Source organism: Mustela nivalis, assembly GCF_964662115.1.
Source record: "Mustela nivalis genome assembly, chromosome: 9".
NCBI lineage: Eukaryota > Metazoa > Chordata > Mammalia > Carnivora > Mustelidae > Mustela > Mustela nivalis.
The window spans coordinates 79625047-79650117 of NC_139028.1; the positions used below are offsets into that span (position 1 = coordinate 79625047).

Genomic DNA, 25071 nt, shown 5'->3' on the forward strand with positions numbered 1-25071 from the left:
GGTGTTGAGTTTGGTAAGTTCTTCATAGATTTTGGGTACTAACCCTTTATCTGATACGTCATTTGTGAATATCTTCTCCCATTCTGTAGGTTGCCTTTTAGTTGTGTTGATTGTTTGCTGTGCAAAAGCTTTTTATCCTGATAAAGTCCCAATAGCTTATTTTTGCTTTTGTTTCCCTTGTCTTTGCAGACATGTCTAGCAAGAAGTTGCTGCAGCCGAGGTCAAAGAGGTTGCCTTACTCAGCCATCAAAAAGAATGAAACCTTGCCATTTGCTATGATGTGGATGGAAATAGAGGGTATTATGTTAAGTGAAATAAGTCATTCAGAGAAAGACAAATACCACATGATTTCACTCATGTGGAATTTAAGAAAAAAAACAGATGAACATAGTGGAAGGGAAGGAAAAATAAGACAAAAACAGAGAGAGGCAAATCACAAGAGACTGTTAACTCTAGGAAACAAACTGAGGGTTGCTGGAGGGGAGATAAGAGGGGGATGGGGTAACTGGGTGATGGGCATTAAGGAGGGCACTTGTTATAATGAGCACTGGGTCTTTTATGCAACTGATGGATCACTAAATCCTACCCCTAAAATTAGTAATACACAATATGTTAATTAAATTGAGTTTCAATGAAAATTTTTTTAAAAATGGGGTGCCTGTGTGGTGCAGTTGGCCATCATGCCTATTCCCAGTGAGGTGGAACAAGGTAATGCCCTGCCTTGTTGTTTCAGTTACACCATGAGCAAGTATCTTTTATAGTCTACTTAGGACTCCGTGTTTTGCATTTTTGTGCTTTTTTGGTGATTTTCCTGCTTAAACTGTGTCTTCAGTAAGTGGTGTTGGGAAAACTGGACAACCACATGCAGAAGAATGAAACTAGACCACTTTCTTACACCATACATGAGAATGAACTCAAAATGGATAAAGATCTGAATGTAAGTCCTGAACCCATAAAACTCTTAGAAGAAAACACAGGTGGTAAGCTCATTGACATTGGTCTTGGTGAAGATTTTTTGAATCTAACAAATGTTGCTTTGCTTCTACACAGCAAAGGAAAGCATCAATGAAATGGGAAAGCAACCTCCTGAATGGGAGAAGGTATTTGCAAATCACATATCTGATAAAGGGGTAATATCCAAAATAAAAAGAATTCCAACTCAAAAGCAAAAAACAAACAAACAAAAAAACCACTGAACGATCTCATTAAATATTCAGATCCTCTTAGAGGATCTGAATAGACATCTTTCCAAAAAAGACCTACAGATGGACAACAGGTACAGGAAAAGATGATCAACACCACCCATCATCAGGAAAATGCAAATCAAAACTAAAATCAGATACTACCGCACACCTGCCATAATGGGTAGAACCAAAAAGACAAGAAATAACAAGTGTTGGTGAGGGTGTGGAGGAAGGGCAACCCTCCTGCGCTGTTGGGAATGCAAACTGTAGCAACCGCCATGGAAAAGAGTATGGAAGTTCCTCAAGATAAAAATAGAAGTACCCTTGATGCAGAAATTCCCCTTCTAGGTATTTATTCAAAGAAAAATGAAAACAACTCAAAAAGATATGTGTACCCCAATGTTTATTGCAACAGTATTTACAATAGCCAAGATATGGAAACAAACTGTCTATTGATAGAAAAATGGATAAAGAAATTGTGTATATATAAATGGAATATTATCCAGCCATAAAAAGAATGAAATCCTGCCATGGGCTACAATGTGGATGGAGCTCAAGGGTACTACACCATGTGAATAAGTCAGACAGAGGGAGACAAATGCTATATGATCCCTTAGATATGGAATCAGGAAACAAAACCAAAAACCAAAAACAAAAAAACCAAAAACCAAAAAACGAAAAACCCAAAACAAACCCAACCCCAAACCAAGCTCACAGCCTCAGAACAGAGTGGTGGTTGCTAGAGTCTGGGGGTGGGAGAAATGGGCAAAGGGTGTCAAAGGTTGAAAGAAAAAAACCTTATATTCGTTTTACATACTATAATTAGAGAACAGAGAATATCTTCTATTGAAATAGCACTTCTTCAAAAGGATGCAAATATTAAAAATTGATTTCTCAACCATCAGTCTTCTCTCACTAATCTTCCTTTGTGATTTCTGAATGATATTTCTAAGGGATGAATATGATCACGTAATTGACTCAGTTTAAAATCCTTCATTTATTTCCAGTAGTTTTAAAGATGAGGGGTTCAGTGGCGCCAGTGAATCTGATGGACTAACCTCAGCAGCTTCATTCCCCCTTACTCCCCTCACCTTGTGCTTCTCCAAAACCCGGAACTCTTGGAGGGGGCAACACCTGGACAGTGCCCATAGTTTATCCCCTTTATACGAAAGCTCTTGGAGGATAGGCCTTAAGAATGCCTAGCATTAGGTGGGAACAAGAGTAGCTACATGACTAATACAAAAAGTTGAAGCATTTCTCTGCCATTTTCCTAATGGTTTTTTGTTATGTTTTTTTTTCTAAAATTTTTAAAATTAGAGTTAACAAGAGAAATAGTTTTCAAATAGAAAGCACAATAGTTTCTATTTTAAAACTACCTTCACAGTGAATATAGTGAGGAATACCGTATCTTATATTTGAGAGGGGCTAAGAGGGTAGATCTTAAAAGTTCTCATCATGAGAAAAAAAAAAATGTAACTCTGCGTGGTGATGGAGGTTACTTTGACTTAGCATTCTGCAGTGTATACAATGGTGATCATTTTGCAATGTATATAAATTTTGAAATGGGTACACCTGAAACTAATACAATGTTATTTGCCAATTATACTTCAATGAAATTTTGTTTAAAGTTTTAGAGAAAAAGGAGAAGCTCCCCCCCACCCCCCCAATCTTCCACTGATCTCAACCGAAGTGACTAGTCCTGAAAATGTGTCTTCTGGTGAGCAGAGGAGAAGCAAGCAACACAACAACAACACAACATGTCTTCCAACCACGGTGCAAAAGTGCTGGCTGGTGTTTCTAAGCACAAGAAGTCTGTGATGTGCCTTATGGAGAAAATTCTTGTGTTCAATAAGCTTTGCTCAGGCCTGGGCTACAGTGCTGTTGGCTATGAGTTCAGGAGTTAGTTGGTCGGCATACAGTATATTGAGTAAGGTGTCTTTAAATAGAAACATGTAAAACGAGGCAGGTATTGATTGGTGGACCAAACTGCTTGGATGAGAGGCTCACAGTAGTCTAACCTTGTCCTTCCTCCAGGAACAGGGGTTCAGTATTTGCTAATGCAGCATTTGTAGTGACTTTATGAAATGTAATTTCCCAGAGAAGTGCAACCTATGTGCACTGTTACTAGCAGAGTGTGAGAAAGCATGTGTTACTCCACATCTGGCAGCATTAGATTTGATCACTTAAAAAAATATTTTCTGGGGCACCTGGGTGGCTCCGTTGGCAAAGCAGCTGCCTTCGGTCCAGGTTGTGATCTGGGGTCCTGGGATCGAGTCCTGCATCAGGGTCCCTGCTGCATGGGGAGTGCCTGCTTCTCCCTCTGCCTCTGCCCACCCCACCCTTACCCCACCGTCTTGTGCTCACTCTCTCTCTCTACAAAGAAATAAAGTCTAAAAAAAAAAAAAAAGAAAAAAATAGAAAAATACTTTCTAATTTGATGGATGAAAGAGTACCTAATTCTAATTTGGTTTGTTTGTTTGTTTTTGTTTTTACTCCTGGTGAGGCTGAAGTTTTCTCCTTACTTGTTGACATCTCTTGGTCATGGTCACATTTCAGTACAAATCTCCTCGTGTCCTTTGTGAGAGGAAGGAAAGATGGAGGTGCCTCCTGGTCCTCCTGATGGCAGGAAGCCAGCACCAGGCCTGCACATGGCAAATCATTTTATCACAAGATTTTCTTCAGGTCAAGGGAAACCACCATTGTCCCAGTCCCTGGCACTCACACACGTCCCTGGGTAACTGCCAACTCTTTGTGACACCCGTGTTTCTGCTTTTGGTGGTTGAGCCGAGCCTTCCGGTCAGACTGCCTTGATTCGTCAGGAAATATCACCAACCCACTGGTTGGATGACCGTGGGCTGATTTCTTAACCTGCGCGCTCCTGCCTCCTCCTCTGTAATGACAGAGATCATAATAATTAACCCTGTAGATCTCATGTGTGGATAAAAGCAGTTCAGACAGGAAAATCACTTAGAATAAAGCCCAGTGCTCTGTAATGACGCCATACATGTTGGCTGCTGTTGCGAAGTATCAGGAACCATGTAGCGTACATAATCCTCATCCCAGGGAAGCTTACTGAGGAGACAAGATGTGGACCCACAAAATAATTAAAACTCTTTATCTGTGGGTAGGCGTGGCTTTGGAGAAAGAGCACCGAACGAGCAGTTTGGTGTTAAAATCTTGGGCCTGAAATGGGGTCACTTAGGCCAAGTCACAAACCCACGACTTAATACCTAACCTAATCGAAGTTAACAATCTCCCCCCTGGAACGTAGTTTTAGCTGGTCAGTCAGGAATTTTCTGATGAGCCTCAATGAGGTAATCTGTCCCAATGGGCCCTCTCCATCCTCCAAAAGAAGATGAGGTCGTCATCCTAATAAGAACCCCAAGGGAAGCTGAACTTGCCTGAAAAGATCCTTGCTTTTCTTTTGTAACTCCTTGGTCTACCCTTATTCCTATTTAAAAAAAAAAAAAAAAAAAAAGTCTCCCTTTGTATTCAGCTCTTCTGGAGCTCCCTCTTTCTTGCTAGATGGGAAGATGCTACCTGCTTTGCAAATGGCTTAATAAAGCCAATTAAATCTTCAGATTCACCCAGTTGAATTTTTGTTCTTTCACACAGGAATTTTGGCTTGGCTTTCCACTTGCTGATTTCTTGGGCTTAAATCTCCTCACCCCGGGGAAGCCCGGTGCCTTCACCAGCTGAAAATACAGGCAAAGGCCTGCCGTCTCTGGGCGACCTCACCCCTGCCATGTGAGTTCACAACACTCATGGGACAGGCTTTATGGAAGTGGAAACTGCAGCTTCCAGAACAGCTCAGGACTCCCAGCGCCGGGCTCCTCCTCCTGCATCACCAAGGTCCCTGGGATAAGGTGAGCGGGTGGTTTCCAGCCCCTGCCAGGTTGAGGTGCGCGACCCCCTGAAAGGAAGCGGCGTGTGCGGGGTCGGGTGGGGTGGGGGACCTCATTCCCTCATAGGCACATCTTGGTGGTGGGTGAGATAACTCCATCCCAATGCTGCCGCCCGAGGCTTCACCTCCTCCGAGCATCACCCCTCTTTTAACGTCCTCAGTGCAGGTGACTTTCAGCCCTCTGTCCTTGCCGCACAGGCTTGTGTTCTGGCTGGAGGCTCTTGCCTGCCTTTGTGAATAGCGTCAGGGGCTTCCTTCTCCCTTGCTCTGTGCTCCTTTTAGCCGGCATTTTTCCTTCTCCTGAGGGCACCGCGGGAAGGGAGGCTTCCTGGGGACTTGGGCTTTGTACTGAGCAATCCAGCCACCCGAGCTGACGTGGGGGCCTCTGCATGCCTCTCCCCTTGAAGAATGAAGTTCCTTCCTTTCCCTCTCCTCTGATCCCTGCAAGCCAAACTCGTGTGTGGGGGTGGGGGGCGGTAACACGTCCTCCTGTCTTGATCTGCGCTTTTGGGCAAGGTCCGCTGTTAGTTTGCTGTTGGCACTTGTGGACCAAATGCCCTGAAGACCTTTCTGGCTCGGTTGTAAATGATAAATAAACTGGGCATTCAAGTCTAGACTCTGCTTTCCCTCCAAGTCCTAGCTGTTCCTTTGTTGGGAGACCACCAGTCCTCAGCCTGCAGAACTGGAAGTGAACTTCTTGGGACTCATGTTGCTGCCATTCCAAGCAGTACCTAGGCGAGAGAGACCACCTTAGCTCTGTGGCTGTCACCTTGGCCCACACAGGGCTTTGGCTTGTCAGGGGAGGAAGGATGATTAGGGACCAGCAATCGTTCTTTTGCTCACTGGTTAATGCTCTTGCCCCCCGCTGGTGTCACCCTCCTCTACCTGCCTATTTCCAGGCAAATTTCGTGCAGAAATGGAGTTGGTGGGTGGGTGGGTAGTGTGGGGTCCCTGAACCCTTCTGAAAAATATACAGCCACTTTGAAGGCCACAGTCATATCCACCTAGTCCTTGTTGGTTCACTCCCTTCTTTGCAAATCAGCTGCCCATGGTGGAGTGTTTGAGTAACTGTAATCCTGAATAATCCTGAGCCAACCCCAGCTTTCTCTTCCACCATCAGTGGAAAATTGTCTTCTCTCTCCTTTTTAACTTGGTTCCTCTTAATGTCCCTTTGGAAAATGCTCTGATCTTTGATTAGAATACCTCTTACGTATTATTCACTTAACTAAAAAGTGCCACTCATTGTCTAGGTGCTGGGGATGCAGCCATGAACAAGACCAGCTCCCTGCCTTCATGGTGCTGAGGATCGAGGTAGTGGAGTGTGTGTGTGTGTGTGTGTGTGTGTGTGTACTCTTGTGCAGAAATAAACACATCCATGAAAATAAATACAAATCAGAATGCAGTAATGTCATGCAGCTGGTGAATTTCTATTCATCTTTCAGGGTCCACCTTATCCAGGAGCCCTGGCCCGCACTGCTGCTTTAATCCTTCGTTCTTGTCTTCTTCCTGTGTTCTGTGTTCTGGATGCTAGCTCTTGACACGCAACATTGTAATGTATTTCCCTGCAAGCTTGTTTCTCACCTGACTATGGGCTTCTTGAGGTCAGAGACTAAGTCCTATCTTTATTTTCCCCTAGCATTCTGGAGAGGGCATGGCACAGGAGGAGTTTAATACATGTTTGTTGAATGAATGCATGAGTGAATGAATGAATAAAGACAGAATTCCTCTGTCTGGGTAAGCAGCTGGGACAGCTTATTCTCTTAGTGGGGATAGCCAAACCTGATGCCATCTATCAGACGGCTTCTGACTCACAAACATACTAGAAAAGCACAGGGTGATGAATGTCATTTGCCCAGCCAGACCCTGTTATGAAAGGCCGGGGAACCCACGTTGTAACAGACTCAAAACTCAAATGAGGGCAAACAACCCTCCTGCTTGGAACCTAAACCTAACCCAAGTATCTGCCATCTCTTGGAATTTCCAACTGAACTAAATTTGTTCCCTCTTGCCCAAGCCAAATATTACTTGGTAAACTAGATTCAATGGGAATCAAATCTTCATTTCATTCTAGAACAAAAGAAGGAGATTGAAAGTGGTTTCAACCCTGAAAGTGGTTAAGACTCCATTTCATTAGCATCCTGCTCTCCGAGTCTGGTTGTCTTATGGGTTAAACGATGCCTCATTTGACAAATTCCTATAGCCACGGAGGTGGGGAGGACTGTACTTTCATTTTCAGAGGACACATCTCAAACCAACACCCCCTGCCCTGGCACTAGGTTTCCTGTCAGCAGCTGACGGTGGCTAACACCTCGTCATGTCATACTCCCACATCCACACTGGGTTTCCTTGCTTGTACCACACATTCAGAGCCACCTCTCATTCTGTCCCCACATGGCCCCTTGAGCTGGGCAGACCCCCAGATATTATCCCTGTTTTGAAGATGACGAGGTGGGGCCCAAAAGAGGGTAGTTAAATGACTAGCCCAAGTACACACTCCCACCTGCCAGGGTGGTAGAGAGAGGACTCAAACTTTAGTGGGGGTGGCGGTGGTTCCAAGTTCATTTCTCTTCTCTCTGTGACTCAGCTCTGCCCTGGAGTGATGGGCAAACTGGGCCCTGTGAGTATTTGCAGGACTGGGCTCTCCTAAGCGATCCATCTTCTCTAAGTGAAGTTGTACTCTGAGTTAAAGCAAAGTATTCAAGGTGAGGGGAGGCATTTTGTCCTGGGCCGTTGATTTTCTGCTTTTCCCTTCCATGGTCAGTGTAGGAAAACGCTTGGTTTTATAAAGAAACTGGTGCGGGGGGAGGGGGATGAACAGTGGGAGACATGCTGGTCTGGAAAGTGCTGGAGCAGCAGAGGTGTGATTAATGCCTGTTACCCTGCAAATCCCCCTCAGGAAGGGGCCTGGGCATAGAGGCTCCCCCCCAGCCCCCCACAGTTGTTGCTGATGTTCCCCAGGAGGTCCCGCTGGACCCAGGGCAATGGAAAATCATCTATTTACTCTGGCAGGAGGTGGAACACGCCTCCAGTGGGTTGTCTTTGGAAAAAGCAAAGGACCAAGGGAGCCTCAGCTGGGGGCATCATTAGCCCCTGTGTGGAAGTTTTACCCACAAGGGAGGAGGTGGGTGAGTCATGGGAGCCCCAGGCTGGCAGGAGCTGAATCCCCTGGAAGTTCTCGAGGTGTGCAAGGAGTGGCAATCCTGGGGTTGGGGTGGGGTGGGGTGGGGTCAGAGAGCTGTGAGGCTTTCCTCCCCTGGAAGCCTGCAGGTGCCTGGAAGTGACAGAAAGTCACGGTGTAACCGGACTGGAAAAACCCTCAGCATGTCCTCTCCAGGTGTCCTCAAGTGTCCCCTGGTGGTCTGAGAGCTGATCTGAGGAGTTGCATGGAGAAATACTGAGTTCGCAACGGAGTAGTCATGCATTTTTAACGGGTCTCTTCTATTTATGACAGGTCACATACTTCTTCACTTGATGGACATGATTGCAAGTCTTTAAAAAAAAAGAAACTGACATTAAAAAGTGGATCAGTTGAAAGAAAGATATTAAGAGCAGTAAGTAGTATACTACAAGCGTTAAGAAAATGAGCTCTGAAGCCGTATTGCCCAAGCGGCATTCCCAGCCCCACCTTTAGGAGCCGTGATGAGACAGGCAAACACTTTGCTATGCTCTGTGTCCTTATCTGTAAAACAGCAGCCACCTCAGAAGGGTATCTAGACCGTTAAATGAGTGAATACATAGAAAGCTCTTACAGCATTTCCCAGCGTGTACTAAGCATGGTCTAAGTCACCGTTCATAAACGTGAGTGGATTGGAGGTGGCAGGCAGGGGTGTATGGGAGAGAAATGACAAGGAGGGTTGCAGGACAACTGAAGTTTGTGAGCAATTTGGGTGGCTGTAGCCCTTCCTATGACAGACGGGGCACCGGGTGGCCCAGAGAGCAGAAGGGATGTGTCCAAAGTTATAAACGGACCTGGCATGTTGGAGCCAGGACAGAATCCACGGTCTCCGCCGGGCTGCAGGGCAGCCACTTCTCTGGATAAAGGCTGTTTGCCCCGAGGACTGCTCCACAAAGTGGTCAGCACGGTTTTGAGAGCGGTTACACAGGCATTTCCTCAGAGGAACCCCCCACCCTGAACCCTTGGATGGATGCAGTCCCTTGTAGCTCCCTGGGTGCTGGTAGACTGACCACAGCTTGGCCTAAGCTCCCCTCAGGCCAGGGCCAGGCCTGCCTAGTTCACTGTGGGGCCTCGGGGCCTAGCATGGAGTGTGGCCCAGAACACATGCTTGGTGAGTGCCTGCCTGATCACCAGACTGAGTGAACGAGCAAACCAAGGATCTCCCATCATCCCCCACAGGAGTGTGATCCACGGCTCTCTTGACTTGTGCGTGTGTGAGTGTCTGTAGGGGAGGCTGTTGAGGGAGGTCTCCGGAGGGGATCCTGGCCCAGCACAGTGTGTGTCAGACATGAAGCCATGCCCTGCCTGTGCCAAATGTGTTTTCTGGGCCCTTCGCGATCTCAAGGGTCACTATTTCCCAGAGAGCCGAGGAACAATGAAATGTTTTATTTGAAGGAGGGAATGGAGATGAGATGGCTCTGGGGCCCGGGACCCGGAGAAGTCAGGGAGGATGGTGTTTGAAAGCCATTTAGCCATGAGGGCCCGAGCCTATAGGCAGGCTCAGGGTTGAATGCTGATAATCGGCTTGCAGGCACAGCTGACAAGGGTACATTGCTCAACAGTTTACTTGAAGCACTGGGTTCTCGCCACCACAGGAGGTTAGCAGAGCAGTTATTATAATTGTCATTTAAAGACAAAGACCAGAGAGGTTAGGTAACTTGTGCAAGATCACACAGCTACTAAATGGCAAAGCTGGACTGGACCCGACACCTCTGATCCCATGTCTGGTACAGTCTATCAGAGCAGGCTAATCTTCTGGTAGTGTTCATCTAGCCTGTAGTGTTCATCTGGGCCACCAACCCTGGGCATGTCCTGATTCTCAGCACATGGTGGCCATCCCCACCATCAGGATTGTTTGTTGATGAGCCAGGGACCAAAATGAGTAATGGGGATGAGAGATGACAAAAGATCTGGTATGGGGGCTGGTAGTATTATGAGGGGTATCAGGTAGGGCTGGAGGGTATAGGAGGACTAAAAGGCTTGAAGGAATTCTCTGAAGGCAGGTACCCTTTTTAATGACTATGCAGTTAGCCAGGCTTGGGCCTCCCCTTACTTTCCATTTATCAGAAAGTTTCTTAGTAGTTTCTTAAATGCTTAGAGTAAATCCAGAGTCCTCACAATTGTCTTTAAGTGCCATAGGACGTGGCTGCCCATTATCTTCTCTTCTCTAAGTCTATAACCCTTCCAGTTCTTATTATATTAACCTTCTTGGCCATTTCTAAAACATTCCAGTATTAGGCCTCAGGGCCTTTGCACTTGCTGTTCCCTCTGCCCCAGAGGCCTTTCTCCTGGATGTTATGCAATCCACCTCAAATGTCACCTCCTCAAAGAGGCCCTTTCTTTCCCCTTATCCCATTGTCCTGCTTTATTTTTCTTTGTAACATTGATCACTCTCTAGAATTTTATCACATATATTTGCATCTGTTTGCCAAAAATTAAGCCTCACAGGGCCAGGGACTTTTGCCTGTTTGTTCATTGCTGTCTGCTCAGCATCTTGTACAATGACTGGCATACACTAGGTGCAAGTTCAACTTATTTCTTGAAGGAATTAATACATTAATACATTAATACATTAATCCATGGTTTCAGGTGCGCCACGTTCCAGGAACAGTGATCTGGGCCTAGCTCGCCGGTACCTACGAGGCAGTAGGACTTGTACCTTATGAGGTTCACTGGTCCCCTGGAGAGAGGAGACATGTTTGGCAAGTGGCAGCCCCAGCCCCAGAAACCGCCGGGACCATCATGTCTCAGTCTGGGAAGCAGCAGTGGGGGCAGGGGCGGAAGCTCCCTGAGGCTGGATGTGGACCCATCAGCCAGAGCAGGCACAGGAGGGCAGGGCTGGGGAAGATCAGACTGAGAGAGGCTGGGGTCAAGATCAGGGCAGCAGGGGTTGGAGAGCAGGTCTTGTGTGTAGGTCAGCAGAAGCAGTTGTGAGGAGACAATGGACAGGGCAGCACAGTAGCTGTGTCTGGAAGGATCATGGGGAGCTTGCTCATGCGTCTCCTAGTACCCATTGATTCCTTAGGGCTTCCCAGCTGGCCTGGCTGGGCCCGGAAGATCCATTGTTTTTTTTTTTTTTCGCAGAATAAGAACAACACCACAATATTGAAATATGTAAAGAACCTTGATATCTATGATCTTGTAACAACTATGAATGTAGTTCAGTCATTCGTATGGTCAACAAGCACTATTAATCCCTTACTAAGAGCCGCACATTGCACCTGTTACCTTGGTCATGTACAAATCTCTACATTGATGGGGGTAACAGTTCTTCAACTAAACCCTTATTTGCTAAAAGACATCAGGTGCTTTATCATCAGTGCTAAGAAGAGTACTTGTCACATAGATGCCCAATTAATATGTTTTAATTGCTGGACTTCTATGTAGGTGAATTTCTCCATTTAATAAATGAGGAAATAGCCCAGGAAAATCAGATATGGGACTCTCATCCCAGGATGGTCTCACTCTGGAGGCCAGAGGACTCTAAAGTGGCCTAAAGCAGAGGTTCTAAGACTTCGGGGTTTCACCAGACTGGTACATTTCTGAACTAAAAATGCCAAAACCCATTGGCGGGAAGAGGTCCAAAATTGCCAGATTTTCATTTTTCCAAGTAAGAAGAAAGAGAAAGAGGTTACTGGTCATCCTTATTTCACAAAAGGACATTTTAAAAATAGTCCACTTGGGTAAGGGATGATTCCAGAATTTTGAAAAAAATTGTAAAAGCCATCACATGGTGTCGGTTGTTCTCATTTCACTGAGGTTTGTTGAAAACGTCTCTGGTTAGCCTTGAAGGGACAGGGTGGGGCTCCCTTGGGCATCTGGAAGGCTCTGGTCTGGAGATTCCAGCCACTTACGGCCCTGTTTCTCTCTCCAGGTCTTCTCTCTCCTCCTTTCTCACCTCTGACATACAGACACATGGAAACACACTGCAAAGCTCCAAAGAGAAATGTAGCATGTATTGGAAATGGCTCTTGGATGGATAAGAAGGCAATCTCTCCTCCAAGTACTGAAACCCTAACTCCGCCAGGGGAGAAGGGTGGGTGAGGGAGCATCTTTCCCACTTTCCTCCCCACTGACCTTCTTTATTATACTCTCAGTATTTGCTTATGATTCCTATTAATCACATGTAATAACCCTCCCAATTATTAAATTATAGAGACATGCATTCCCTCAGCCAAACAGAATAATTATTTACTAAAATGAATTAACATATAGAAAAGCCTCAGTTCTATGGAGGCTGAAACTTAGCATAATGAATTTATCAGGCTTAAAAGAAGCCCAGACAGGCTTCTTTTTGGTGAAATAAATACACTGATTACAGCAAAGCTCATTCGTGCTGGCACTGTGCCATTTGCTATTTCTTTAATAAACACAGCTTGAGTTGTTTATCTGTTTTCAATATAATTTATTGAGGCTCCCCTTCTCAATTAACAGCCATAGTAGGGGTAAGGGTGGGGGGCGGGGAGAACATGTTCTCACCCGCCTCCTCCTGCAGGTCTGGTCCCCCAGGTTCCCCATTTGGGGCCTCCTCTGTGATTTGATGGGCCTGCCAGTCAGGAAGCCTGGTGCATGGATCTGCTCTGCGTTGACAATACACTTGTCACTTGGAAAGGCGTCTCCAGGACATCAGACTTAGCAGGGAGGGGAGCCAGTCAGGGGGAAACAATTATGCAAATGTAAATTCTCCAGAGCCCCTGCCATGACCTGGCAAGAGGATAAAGGTCTGCTTGCCATCCTCCTCCCTGGAGGCAGTAGCCTTCTTGCCGCATGTCTTCTGGAGGGATTCCTATGTTATTTACGCATCTTCAAGATGGCCTCGTGGACACATGGTTTGGAAATAGGATATGCGTAATTCGGCCTAAAAACCCCTCTTTATTCATGGGGCCTACTAAGCCACTCAGTCTTTGAAATCTATTTTTTTTTTTTTTTTTAGATTTTATTTATTTATTTGTCAGAGAGCAAGCAAGCGCAAGCGAGCACAGGCAGACAGAGTGGAAGGCAGAGTCAGAGGGAGAAGCAGGCTCCCTGAGGAGCAAGGAGCCCGATGCGGGACTCGATTCCAAGACGCTGGGATCATGACCTGAGCCGAAGGCAGCTGCTTAACCAACTGAGCCACCCAGGCGTCCCCGAAATCTATTTTTTAATTGTGATTTGGGGACTGGGTCAAATGTTTACTGAGGGACATTTAGCTCATTCATCCACGCATTTGTTCACCCATTCAATGAGCATGTATTCTACAGGGCAGCACCTGGAGCTCTTGGGGCTTATGGTTCACCTTGTTCACTCCGTTAAAAATGTGCATCGAACATCTATGTCTCAGGTGCCAGCATATGGAGGTGAAAAAGGCGGGCAAGGTTCCCGCTGTCATGGACCTTTGTGGGGTTTGGATGAAGGGGGATGGCAGCCGTGACTCTGGGAAGTCACAGCTCTGTATAAATCCCCACTCCTGAGTGTGGGCTGGACCCAGTGAGTCACTTCTAAGACAGGGAATATAGCCACAGTGATGGAGGGGGGTTACTTCTGATTCTGTTACAAAGACCGCGACTTTGGTCTTGTTGGCTCTTTCTCTCTCCCCCTCCCTCCCTCAGCTGAAGCAAACAGCCGGGCTGTGAGAGGCTCTATGGAGACACCTACCTGGCAGGGAACCAAGGGTGGCCTCTGACTGACGGCTTCTGAGAAACTGGAGCCTCAGTCCCCCGCTGGGAGGAACTGGATGCTGCCAAGGACTCTGTGAGTGAGCCGGTTTGCCGACCCGCCAAGCTTGACCTTGAGGGACACCTGGCCTGCCCGACACCGTGACTGCAGCCTGTGAATCTCAAAGCTGGAGGCTCCAGCCCTCCCCGGATTCCTGACCTGCAGAAACTGTGAGATAGTAAACGTTGTTTGCAAGCCACTGAACTCTGGAACAATTTGATATGTAGTAGAGAGAGAGGATGATAAACTGTTAACATAGTAGAATAGAATAGAATAGAATAGAAAAGAATAGATATAAGTGCGGAAAGAATATATCGACTGGTGACAAGGTGGTGCTGAGCATGAATAATGGGCCCCATACTAAAGAGTGACAGGCTGGCGTGGTGACAGTTGGTGTCTCAGGGTGGGCCGGACTCTAAAATTCCTTGGATCCAGTGCTCTTGGTGAAGATTCAGCGTACTCTGCAGGTCTGTTCCAAGGGCATCCTGCCTTGGGTCAAATACCCCAGCTGACGGAAACGTCCATCTTCTCCATTACTCTATCCCATCTTTGGGTGTGAAAAATATTTGCTGCTGAGTGAAAATCGGCAGCCCTGTGGTTTTATCTCCCTGCTCCTGTTCCTTTCGTGGCCACAGGCCTACTCTGGTGTTTTGAGCTCCTCTCCCAGACAACCGTCTAGCCCTTCCTTGCTTGCTCTCTATTCCCTGAGCAACCTCTCTTTTCCTTCTAGACTCTTGGCCTCATTTGTTTCAATGCCACTTCTAACCTTTGTGATTGGAGACTTTCGAACTCCCCTTCCTCTACTCCTTGGGTCTCTCTCTACAGTCTCTGCTCTCGCTAGTGGTCTTGGTATTATTCCCATATTACAGAGGGGCTTTAAGTGACTTTGCCTGCATCCCTTAACTGGGACATGGCAGGGCTGGGATTTAAAAATGGGCCAGCCCAGCTCTGGAAACCCAAGCTCTGTTCAAGAAAACAAGGTATTCCAGTCCCTATGACTGAGGAACACGTTTCACAAAATTTAGTGGCATAAGACAACCGTCTTTTGGGCTCATGTATAAATGCAGAGAGGGCACAGCACGGAGGGCTTGCTTCCAATTTACGGTGTCTAGAGTTTCAGCTGGAGGACTCGAAGCCTGGAGACTGTGCTCTTTGGAAGGCTCACTTGCCCCACTCTGCCCATTGAGGCTGCCTTGAAGCTGGGGGCCTCAGTTCCTCTCCATGTGGACAGGGTCTATTTCTGGGCTCTTCCTTTGTAAGAGCTCTGAATTCTCTGATCCTCTCCTCTCTCTTGCTCTTGCTCTCTTGCTCTCTACGTGGACAAACTTGGGCTTCCTTCCAATATGGCGGCCCCCACATTTGAGGGTCCAGAAAGAAGAGAGAGAACCAAGCAGACATCATATCTGCTTTTATGAGTTCTCCTCCAAAAGGAGCAGTATCACATCTGCTGGGTCGTACTTGTCAAGGCCGTCACAGGGGACTGTGTGAACCCCTGCCAAGGGAAAATCGGCTCCCCATTTGGATGGAGGGGTATCAAGGTTTGGAAAGAAAACATATGACTAGACACACTGCCCTGGCTGGCTACTTTTGGACAATGCAACCAGCCACATAATGGACCCTGAAGGAATGCATCCAGGAGATGGGGGGCTCACCAGGGAGACTTTGTCCCAATCTTTGTAATGCTTGGACCCAAAAAATGTTTGTTGAATTGGGTGAATAAATAAAAAAATCCAAGTCAAGCTGTTTTGAGGGTTTATTCTTCCAATTTTCCTTTTACTGTTTTCTCTTTAACGTCTGCAGCCAAAATGTTTTATTTCATTGTTTTCCCTCAAGGTTTGTTTCTTCTGTCAGAGGTTCTAGGGTGCCATTGCATCACGGGCATCTGCTTCATACCTTGCGGGGATTTCTGGGGGAAAGCTCTTGAAAGCCTTGGACGCATGTCATGGAACTTTCGGCAGAGCCTTCAACTCTTAGGACAACATCGCCTTTCTGCCTTGCCCAGCCATGCTCAAAACCTGGGGATTTTTTTTTTCCCCCTTGAGCTTTCCACAGACTGTACAAGGAGATGACAGTGAACCTGAGACCCAAGTCTTGAGGCTTGTCTTGGGACATCTGAGGGCCGGTGGTATATATGGCCTTATGTTTCTCCCGTTGCTGCCCCCGAGACTGCAGTAGTGGCTCTGAGTGATGGATGTCACAGTTATTTTTCTCCCAGGCAAGAATGGGTGTGTGTTTTCATGGGAAGAGGGCAGGAAAAGGCCCACTCGTTCCTCAACAGAGCACAGGGCACAGGTTGGCGAGGACCAGAGGGGAGAAGGAGGTTGTCGTCCTTGGTGACACTGAGTTTGTACAGGCGGGTGGCAGCTGCGGGCTGGGGAAAAAGAGAACAGATGGGCTGGCAGCCCAGTGTTGCCACAGAACAGACACCTTCCCTGGGGGAGTAAACAGAAGGCAAAGGGCGGGCAGGCAGGGTCCCCTGCCCCTCGTCCCCAAAGAGGAAAAAGCCAGCAGGTATGGCCCAGCAAAGTAGTCCCAATATCCATCGGTGACCCCAGTTAACATCTGTGTGAGATGATTTCTTTCCCAGGGGCTATTGCCTGTTAACTGGGGAGGCCCAGCATTGGCCGCCTTGGGGCGTCTGGCTGACAACTGGGGCCGAGACACCTATGCGTCTTCTGTGTTGCCAGAACCTCCAGGCGGCCTTTAATTCATCCAAGGGTCATGTCCAGAGAGCTCTACAGTTGAGGGTAGAATAAGGAAATCTATGGTTCTCTATAAAAAGTAAAAGTTCAAATTTTTTTGAAATCACAGAGTATGCTCACAATAAAAGAATTTTAAAAATACAGATGGTTTAAAGAAGAGAGCAAATACTCAAAAACAAAAACAAAACAACAAAGCCTCGGTCATCCTTTCAGAAATTCTTTTCTGTACATATACACACACAGGTGGAAAATGTGTTGAAGTAAATAAATATGATTTATACTTTACAAACTGGTAACTGGCTTCCTACACCTTCCTACACCCTAACCCCCACATCTCCATCCATCAGCGTTCTCTTTTGATTCCCACTTTGAAGAGTGATTATTCATTTTATGGGTGTACCATGATTTATTTTACTAACTCCCATCTCAGGGCATTTAGACAGTTTTCTTTTTTCTATTAGAATGAACAGCTTGATGGGCATTCCTACAACTAAATGTCTTCATACTTCTCTTATTATTTCTTTAGTATGTCTTCTGGAAAATATAATACCTTTAGTTGAAGCTCTTTAAAAACAGCTTTTGAAAAAGCTGAAAAAAATGTCTCCTGAAAGTTTGCAATTTATATAACAGGGTTGGTGCTTGAGGGTGCTAATAATTCATCACTGACACTTAGTGTTTTCTGTGTGACAAACATTGCGAGGGTTTGTAAAAAATTTTTTTAATTTTTTTATAATCATATAATGTATTATTAGCCCCAGGGGTACAGGTCTGTGAATCGCCAGGTTTACACACTTCACAGCACTCACCATAGCACATATCCTCCCCAATGTCCATAACCCCACCACCCTCTCCCTACCCCCCTCCCCTCAGCAACCTTCAGTTGGTTTTGTGAGATTAAGAGTATCTTACGGTTTGTTTCCCTCCCGATCCCATCTTGTTTCATTTATTCTTTTCTTACCCCCCAACCCCCCACGTTGCATCTCCACTTTCTCATGTCAGGGAGATCATATGATAGTTGTCTTTCTCTGATTGACTTATTTTGCTAAGCATAATACCCTCTAGTTCCATCCATGTTGTCGCAAATGGCAGGATTTAATTTCTTTTGATGGCTGCATAGTATTCCACTGTGTATATATACCACATCTTCTTTATTCATTCATCTGTTGATGGACATCTAGGTTCTTTCCATAGTTTGGCTATTGTGGACACTGCTGCTATAAACATCCAGGTGCATGTGCTCCTTTGGATCACTTCGTTTGTATCTTTAGGGTAAATACCCAGTAGTGCAATTGCTGGGTCATAGGGTAGCTCTATTTTCAACTTTTTGAGGAACCTCCATGCTGTTTTCCAGAGTGGTTGCACCAGCTTGCATTCCCACCAACAGTGTAGCAGGGTTCCCTTTTCTCCGAATCCTCACCAGCATCTGTCATTTCCTGACTTGTTTATTTTAGCCATTCTGCCTAGTGTGAGGTGATATCTCATTGTGGTTTTGATTTGTATTTCCCCGATGCCGAGTGATGTGGAGGATTTTTTTTTCACGTGTCTGTTGGCCATCTGGATGTCTTCTTTGCGGAAATGTCTGTTCATGTCCTCTGCCCATTTCTTGATTGGATTATTTGTTTTTTGAGTGTTGAGTTTGATAAGTTCTTTATAAATTTTGGATACTAGCCCTTAATCTGATATGTTGTTTGCAAATATCTTCTCCCATTCTGTCAGTTGTCTTTTGGTTTTGTTAACTTTCCTTTGCTGTGCAAAAGCTTTTGATCTTGATGAAATCCCAATAGTTCATTTTTGCCTTTGCTTCCCTTGTCTTTGGCGATGTTCCTAGGAAGAAGTTGCTGTGGCTGAGGTCGAAGAGGTTGCTGCCTGTGTTCTCCTCAAGGATTTTGATGGATTCCTTTCTCACATTGAGGTCCTTCATCCATTTTGAGTCTATTTTTGTGTGTGGTATAAGGAAATGGTCCAATTTCATTTTTCTGCACGTGGCTGTCCAATTTTCCCAACACCATTTGTTGAAGAGGCTGTCTTTTTTCATTGGACATTCTTTAGTTGACCATGGAGTTGAGGGTCTATTTCTGGGTTCTCTTTTCTGTTCCATTGATCTATGTGTCTGTTTTTGTGCCAGTACCATGCTGTCTTGATGATGACAGCTTTGTGTGAGGGTTTAATAGACATCATCTCAGTTTCCCCACTGCCTTCATGAGACAGTGTTGTTATCCCCACTTTACAGATGGGAGAACTGAGGCTCCACGGGACTAGGTAACTTGCTCAAGGTGATGCAGCAGGAAACAGCAGAGCTGGGATTCCAGCCCAGCTCAAACTGACTCCAACTCCCTGCTCTACCTCTCATGCTGCCTTGCCTCTCATTTGCACATTCACAAAACCTGCCTACTTTTTTTTTTTCTTACTACTAAGCTAAGTGTTCCCGCTCCCCTATGGCTGCTGCTTTCATGGGCCGAAGAAGCTCTGATTCTCTCAGACCTGTTTTTGATTAATTAGATTTTTGTTGCCAAGGAATTAATTTGCTTCCCCTGCCCCTCCCTTTTTGCTCAAAAAGCACATGAGAAAATGATTTCAGCAGCAGGGCTAATTACAGAAGATGTGGTGTTAACTCGGATGGAATGCAAATATTTTTGATTTTTTTAATTATTTCCCAGGACCGCCAGAGTGGAAGGAAGAGGGTGAAATAAACCCCAGCAGACATTAGGAGAGAGCAGGCACCAAGAACCGGCCCCTCTGACCGTCTCCAGGAGAAGCCACCTCTGGGTTTGAGTCTGGGTGGTAGTGAGAGGGCGGCAGCCAGTGGGAATCACTGTGGACACTCACAGGTCAAAAAGGCACAGGTGAAGTCGAGGTCCTTGCTTTTCCTGGCACTTTTCTTGCTTGGTTGTCATAGTTTCTCTCTGATATGTGTATGAATACTTCAGCCCCTCACAGGTTCAAGGGCTTAAACTCGGCAGGCTAAAGGAGATGCTTGCCAAGAGACAGGGAAGAGAGTGGCTCGGGAAGGGGGGGTGCAGGGTGGGGTGCAGGGTGGGTGTCACTGATCCCAGCGGTCCAGGTGGGCATGGGTAGGACCCCATCCTTCAACCCCCTCCCCTGGACTTGTCTTACACTTTCTTCATTTACTCCTTCATTTTGCTTGAACACTTCTTAGTAGCTTTATACAGAAGGATCCAAGAGGATAAATTGTCTTTATTTTTTTTCTAGCCTCAACATTCCATTGTTCTGCTCTCTCATAGTTATAGTTTGGGTATATAATTCTGGGCTGAGAGCTACAATCTTGAAGGCATTTCTTGTCCCACACTGCTACTCAAAGTGTGGCCACAGACCGGTGTCAGTCTGCAAACTGTTTGCCATTCGTCTGTGATGAGCTAAATACAGAAATTTAACCACAGCATTTCATGTCTTTTGAAGTTGATGATCAGTTTTATTTTTTAATATTTTTTCAAGACTGTATTTATTTGAGAGAGAGAGAGAGAGCACGCAGGAGCAGAGGGGAGAGTCAGAGCAAGAGGGAGAAGCAGGCTCCTCGCTGAGCAGGGAACCGAATGCGGGGCTACATCCCAGGACCCCGGGATCATGACCTGAGTCAAAGGCAGACACCTAATTGAGCCACCCAGGCATCTCTGATGATAACGTTTTAATTTGGCTTTTAATTTGTAATTTTTTGAGTAGAAGTTATTTCTACTCTGTTTTATGAAAGTAGCAATCAATGACAGAGAAAACAGTAAAATCTCCACCTAATACTTTGAGAAGCATTGTTCTAGCTTACTGCATTGTTCTTGAGAAGTCCTTTGTCAGTCTGATCTCAGTCTTGGCTTGTCTTTTCTTTTTTTCTTTAATATTTATGAGAGAGAGAGAGAGAGAGAGAGAGAGAGAGAGAAAGCGAGAACAAGCAGGGGGAGCAGCAGGCAGTGAGGGGAACTCACTCCCTGCCAAGCAAGGAGCCCAATGTAAGATGCAATCCCAAGACCCTGGGATCATGACCTGAGCGGAAGGCAGACGCTCAATGGACTGAGCCACTAAGGTGTCCCATGACCTTGGTATTTTCTAAGCAGTGAGTTTTTCTCTCTGAAGCTTTTAGGGTTCCCTCCTTATCTCTAAGGTTCAGAATTTCACTATGAGAAGTCTTAGTGATGGCCTCTTTTCACTTATTGCGCCGGGCCTGCTATGGGTCCTTTAACCTGGAGATTCATTCATTCATTCATTCATTCATATTAATTTTTTCCCCCTCCTTTTACTCTGTTTTCTTTTTCTGGAGTTCTTTTAAGGATATTGGTCCCCCTGCTTCGTACGTTGAATTTTTTATTTGTCCCCCTATTTTCAGTCTGTTCTTTTTGTTTTACTTCTTAGAAGAATCTTCAACTTTATTTTCCAATGCTTTCATTTATTTATTTAGGCTATAATTTATCATTTATGTATACTATAGATTTTATTTTTAAGTAATCTCTACCTCCAACATGGGAATCAACCCTCCAACCCCGAGATCAAGAGTCACACACTCTACTGACTGGCCAGCACTTCTATACTATCATTGTTTTAATTTCAAAAACTCACTCTTACCTTTTGGTTGCCTCTTTTTCATAATATTCTCTTCTTGGTTGTTTTGCTTTCTTGGGGGGGTATGTAATAATCACTTATTTTGAGGATACTGACCAGATTTTTTTTTTTTTTTTTTGCTACGTCTTTGTTTCCTGCATGAAATCTGTTTCCTTCAGTTTCCTTTTCTCTATTCATTGACCTCAGCCTCTCTTCACATTGTCAAAGATGTTGGCTGTCCATTCCTATCTAATTGTAAGACATTACAAAGCTGATGGACAGCTCTGTGTATGAGTATGGTTATAGGGGTTTGTCAGTTCGCAGACCTCATGTGGCCAATTGGGTGGGAGGCTGGCACTGGGAAATTTTTTTCCTTGGGACGTTTGGATTTTCCAGAGAAGAATTTCCTGATGTCTTCCTTGGGGGAAGACACATCCAGTGGGAAAGAAGGATGAGGGATTTCAGTGTTCAGATACAGTAGGTCTGCAGTTCTGCACTGCCCCTGCCCTCTCCATGGCAGCTTCACTTCTTATTTTTAAAAAAGATTTATTTATTTTTGTGAGAGAGAGAGAAAGAGAGCATGAGTGAGTGCAGGAGTGGGGAGTGGAGGGTCAGGGCTGGTGGGTGGGGAGACAGGGGAAGCAGATTCCCCACTGAGCAGGGAGCCCATGTAGGCTCCATCCCAGGACCCTGGCATCATGACCTGAGTGGAAGGCAGAGGCTTAACCGACTGAGCCACCCAGGCGCCCCTCCAAGGCAGTTATAATCAAGTCTAGAGCTTCTCTAGGGTTCTGTGAGGCGAACTGGGGATCTTTGCCCTTAGCCTACTCTGCAAATTTGTGTCTTTCTCTGCTCTGCTCCATCATTCAATACTCTTTCAATAACTTCTCCCCTTTCAAAAATTTAATGAAATCTCTTGTCTGCTGAAGCCCCCTTTCCCATTCTCTTTGCCTGGGAGGGAAAGCAGATAAATGTTTATAATCAATGGATCATTTTTAACCAGAAGTCTACACTCTGTACTTTCAGAATGAACTTGTACAACGTTGAATATTTATTCATTTTTCATTAGATTTAACCCATTTTGGATTCCACTGTGTCATGTGTCCCAGATCTTCATCCAACTAATAGATAAAAAGGTTGCATAAGCTAGGATCTAGAAGAAAGACCAGTGGCATATTCCTAAAGACTCCACTGATGGGTTAGGCACTGTGTCTGTCTTGTTCATGCTACAGCCCATGCGTGAGAACTTAATTGTTATATAATGAACATTGGATGAATGTAACCATCACATCAAAGAAAAGAAATGAGGGTGATCCTGTGAGATTTGTTTCCAGGAAACCTCTCTAGGTGTAATGCTCACCACTTTCCTCTCACTCATGAAATGTTATTATTTAATTATCCCTTATAGGATTTTTGTAGGGAAGGATATTCAACTCATGGGTTATGCTTTTGGAATATGCCTCTTTACACCTTCTCAAAAGAATAACACTGCCTTTTCTGGCTTTTCTCCTGGTCTTACAGATCCCAGTATATTATAACCCTGGGACAGGACATGCCTCTCTACCCTGGGTTCATTGGTGTGGGCTTGGTGCCTCCAGCTCATTTAAAACAGCCGAAGACCTGTCTTACTAGCTCTCTTTACTTTGTGTTCAAGTGCCTTCCTAAGCATATAGTCTACGCTTTCTAGTGTGAAGATTTTTGTCCTTGATAGAGCTAAAGGAGGTAAGTAAATTTTGCTTTTTTTTTTTTTTTCCTCATCTGTGAATGTGCCCTGACACACTCAGCAGTCACCTCCTTATTCTTCCTGGTCTGAACACTGATTTTAAGAAAAGGGGAAGCTAAGAAGTCACTTGATCAGGTGCCGAAAATCTTACTACTGCATGATATTTATTTTGCTTTAATCAGTCTTTTACTGGTGCCAATGAAAATAGGTGTGTTTTCTTTGGCAGGAGAGCTTGCTCGTACTAGTTTTAGAATACCTCCAAGCCCACTACAAATGCAGTGGACCTGAGCGAGGCCCAGAAGCTGTGAGTGTCCAGGTGAGGTTTCAGCAAGAGCCAGGACTCCTGGACAATGGCAAGGCGAGGTCAAGTTCAGGCCCTATGTCTCAGAAGGCCTCAGAACACTATGTCTGCTATGACCCTTGCCCACCTGTTAGCCTCATCCCAAATAATACTCTCCTTGTTTATTACATTGATGGCCTGTTCTTTGTCCAGGTCTTTGCATGTGACCTCCTTCTCTGCAGACAAAGGTGAGCTAGACAGCACCTTTCTTAGGAGGCCTTCTCTGACCACTCTAGCTAAATTGGGCTCTCCCCTCTCTCACTATTTGTTTTATTTATTATATCCATATAACTCATCAATACTAGGAATTTTCTCATTTGCTTATTTACTGACTTAGTATGTCTTCCTCCATCAACTGCAAACTCTAGGGACTTTATTTGCTTTCCCACTTCTGACTTGCAGTACTTAATCTGGAGCCTGGCTCACTAAAGGAATATAATACACATCCATTGAATAAATGAATGAGAATAACTTTGACAACTTCCTACTTCTTCTGAGAGTAATCCTTAACTATTACAGGCACACCTTGAAGATCCTCAGTCTATATTCTAGAACAAGGGTCTGCAAAATTATGGCTCCTGGGTCACATCTAACCCACCATCTGTTTTTGTAAATCCATTTTATTGAACGTGGCTGTGCTCATTCCTTGCCATATTTTCTATGGCTCTTTGCACCCTACAGTAGAGTTAAGTTGGTGAATCACACCAGAGGGCCTACAACACTGAATGTTTTTACCAGTTGGGCCTTCGCAGAAAAGTTTGCCAACCACTGCTCTATAAGGAAAGATTCTCCGCATGGCTTCAGACCTTTCTCCCACGTGAGCTGGTGCCAGGCTGGCAAGAGGCTTTGTTGTCTCCCATCTCAGAGACCTCTCTCAGGCCAGCATCTTTAGATATGGGACTCAATCTTCCTATTCATAAAGTTTCTGGCCTTGACAATCTGCTTAATTCAGGTGGAAAACTACTTTGACCTGAATTATCCAGAGAACAGAGATCAATGTGTTTTCTCTAATTGTTAATTATCGGGATGACACATGGTATGACCCATTCTGCCTGTCTTTTTATCTAGAGGATGGGTTTAGCAACGCGCCTTGCTGGCATGAAAGATAGACTTCAACTGTAAGATTTTATTATTTTTATTATTTCCCTTTGCTTAGATCTCTATAAGAATCATGATGTTTCCAAGGCAACACATGGCTTGGGGAAACGGGAGAGAATACTCTTGATGCAAAGGGATATAACATCACAGCTACCACAACAATGCTATCCTGCGTGCAAATGTCGGATGTTCAGAGGGACCAAGTCTTCTTGATTAGGATCTAGGAAGCTGGAGTTTCAAAGCGGAATAATCGTGCCCATGCTCCATACATTTGCAAGCCCTCCCTATAGTGCAGTGGAGAAGGGAACATGCTGGAAACAATGCATGGACGTGACTCCTGGGCTTACTCAGGTATGGGATGATTGTCAGGGGGCATATGATTGCCTTGCCAGGATGAAGCAGATGCTTTGGAATCTTCCCTTTTATACAAGTCTGGTGGGAGCCCAAGTTTCCTTTCCTTATCCACCCAAAATATTAGGAAGCTGTTCACACTGCCAGATTGTTTTCCCTGAAATGACGCTCGTTTCCTAAAGAAAATTGCAAGTTTATTCCAACAGAGAATATGTTTATTGTAGAAAAACCAGAACATACAGTTATTTAAAAATAAGAAGGCAAAAAAGTCAAACTACCATTCCAAGGTAATCACTGTTCATATGTTATTATAAACCCTTCCACACTTTCCCGTATGGACTAAAATTTTTAAAATATA

At 45.2% G+C, this 25071-nt stretch overlaps 1 long non-coding RNA gene across 9 annotated transcripts in view; it reads left to right on the top strand.

The window, feature by feature from the left end:
• The window catches only part of LOC309872728, a 32453-nt gene extending 16803 nt beyond the window's left edge, over positions 1–15650 (top strand). For 6 of the 9 annotated variants that reach the window (XR_014316088.1, XR_014316089.1, XR_014316091.1 and 3 more), the window contains 5 exons: positions 190–980; positions 4800–5050; positions 6339–6399; positions 12138–12266; positions 13852–15650. This is a non-coding gene — a long non-coding RNA (uncharacterized lncRNA). Of the gene's footprint in view, positions 1–189; positions 2084–4799; positions 5051–6338; positions 6400–12137; positions 12267–13851 lie in introns of those variants that run through there. The other 3 variants (XR_014316095.1, XR_014316096.1, XR_014316090.1) reach the window with 2 other exon arrangements.
• The last annotated feature ends 9421 nt before the right edge of the window (positions 15651–25071 follow it).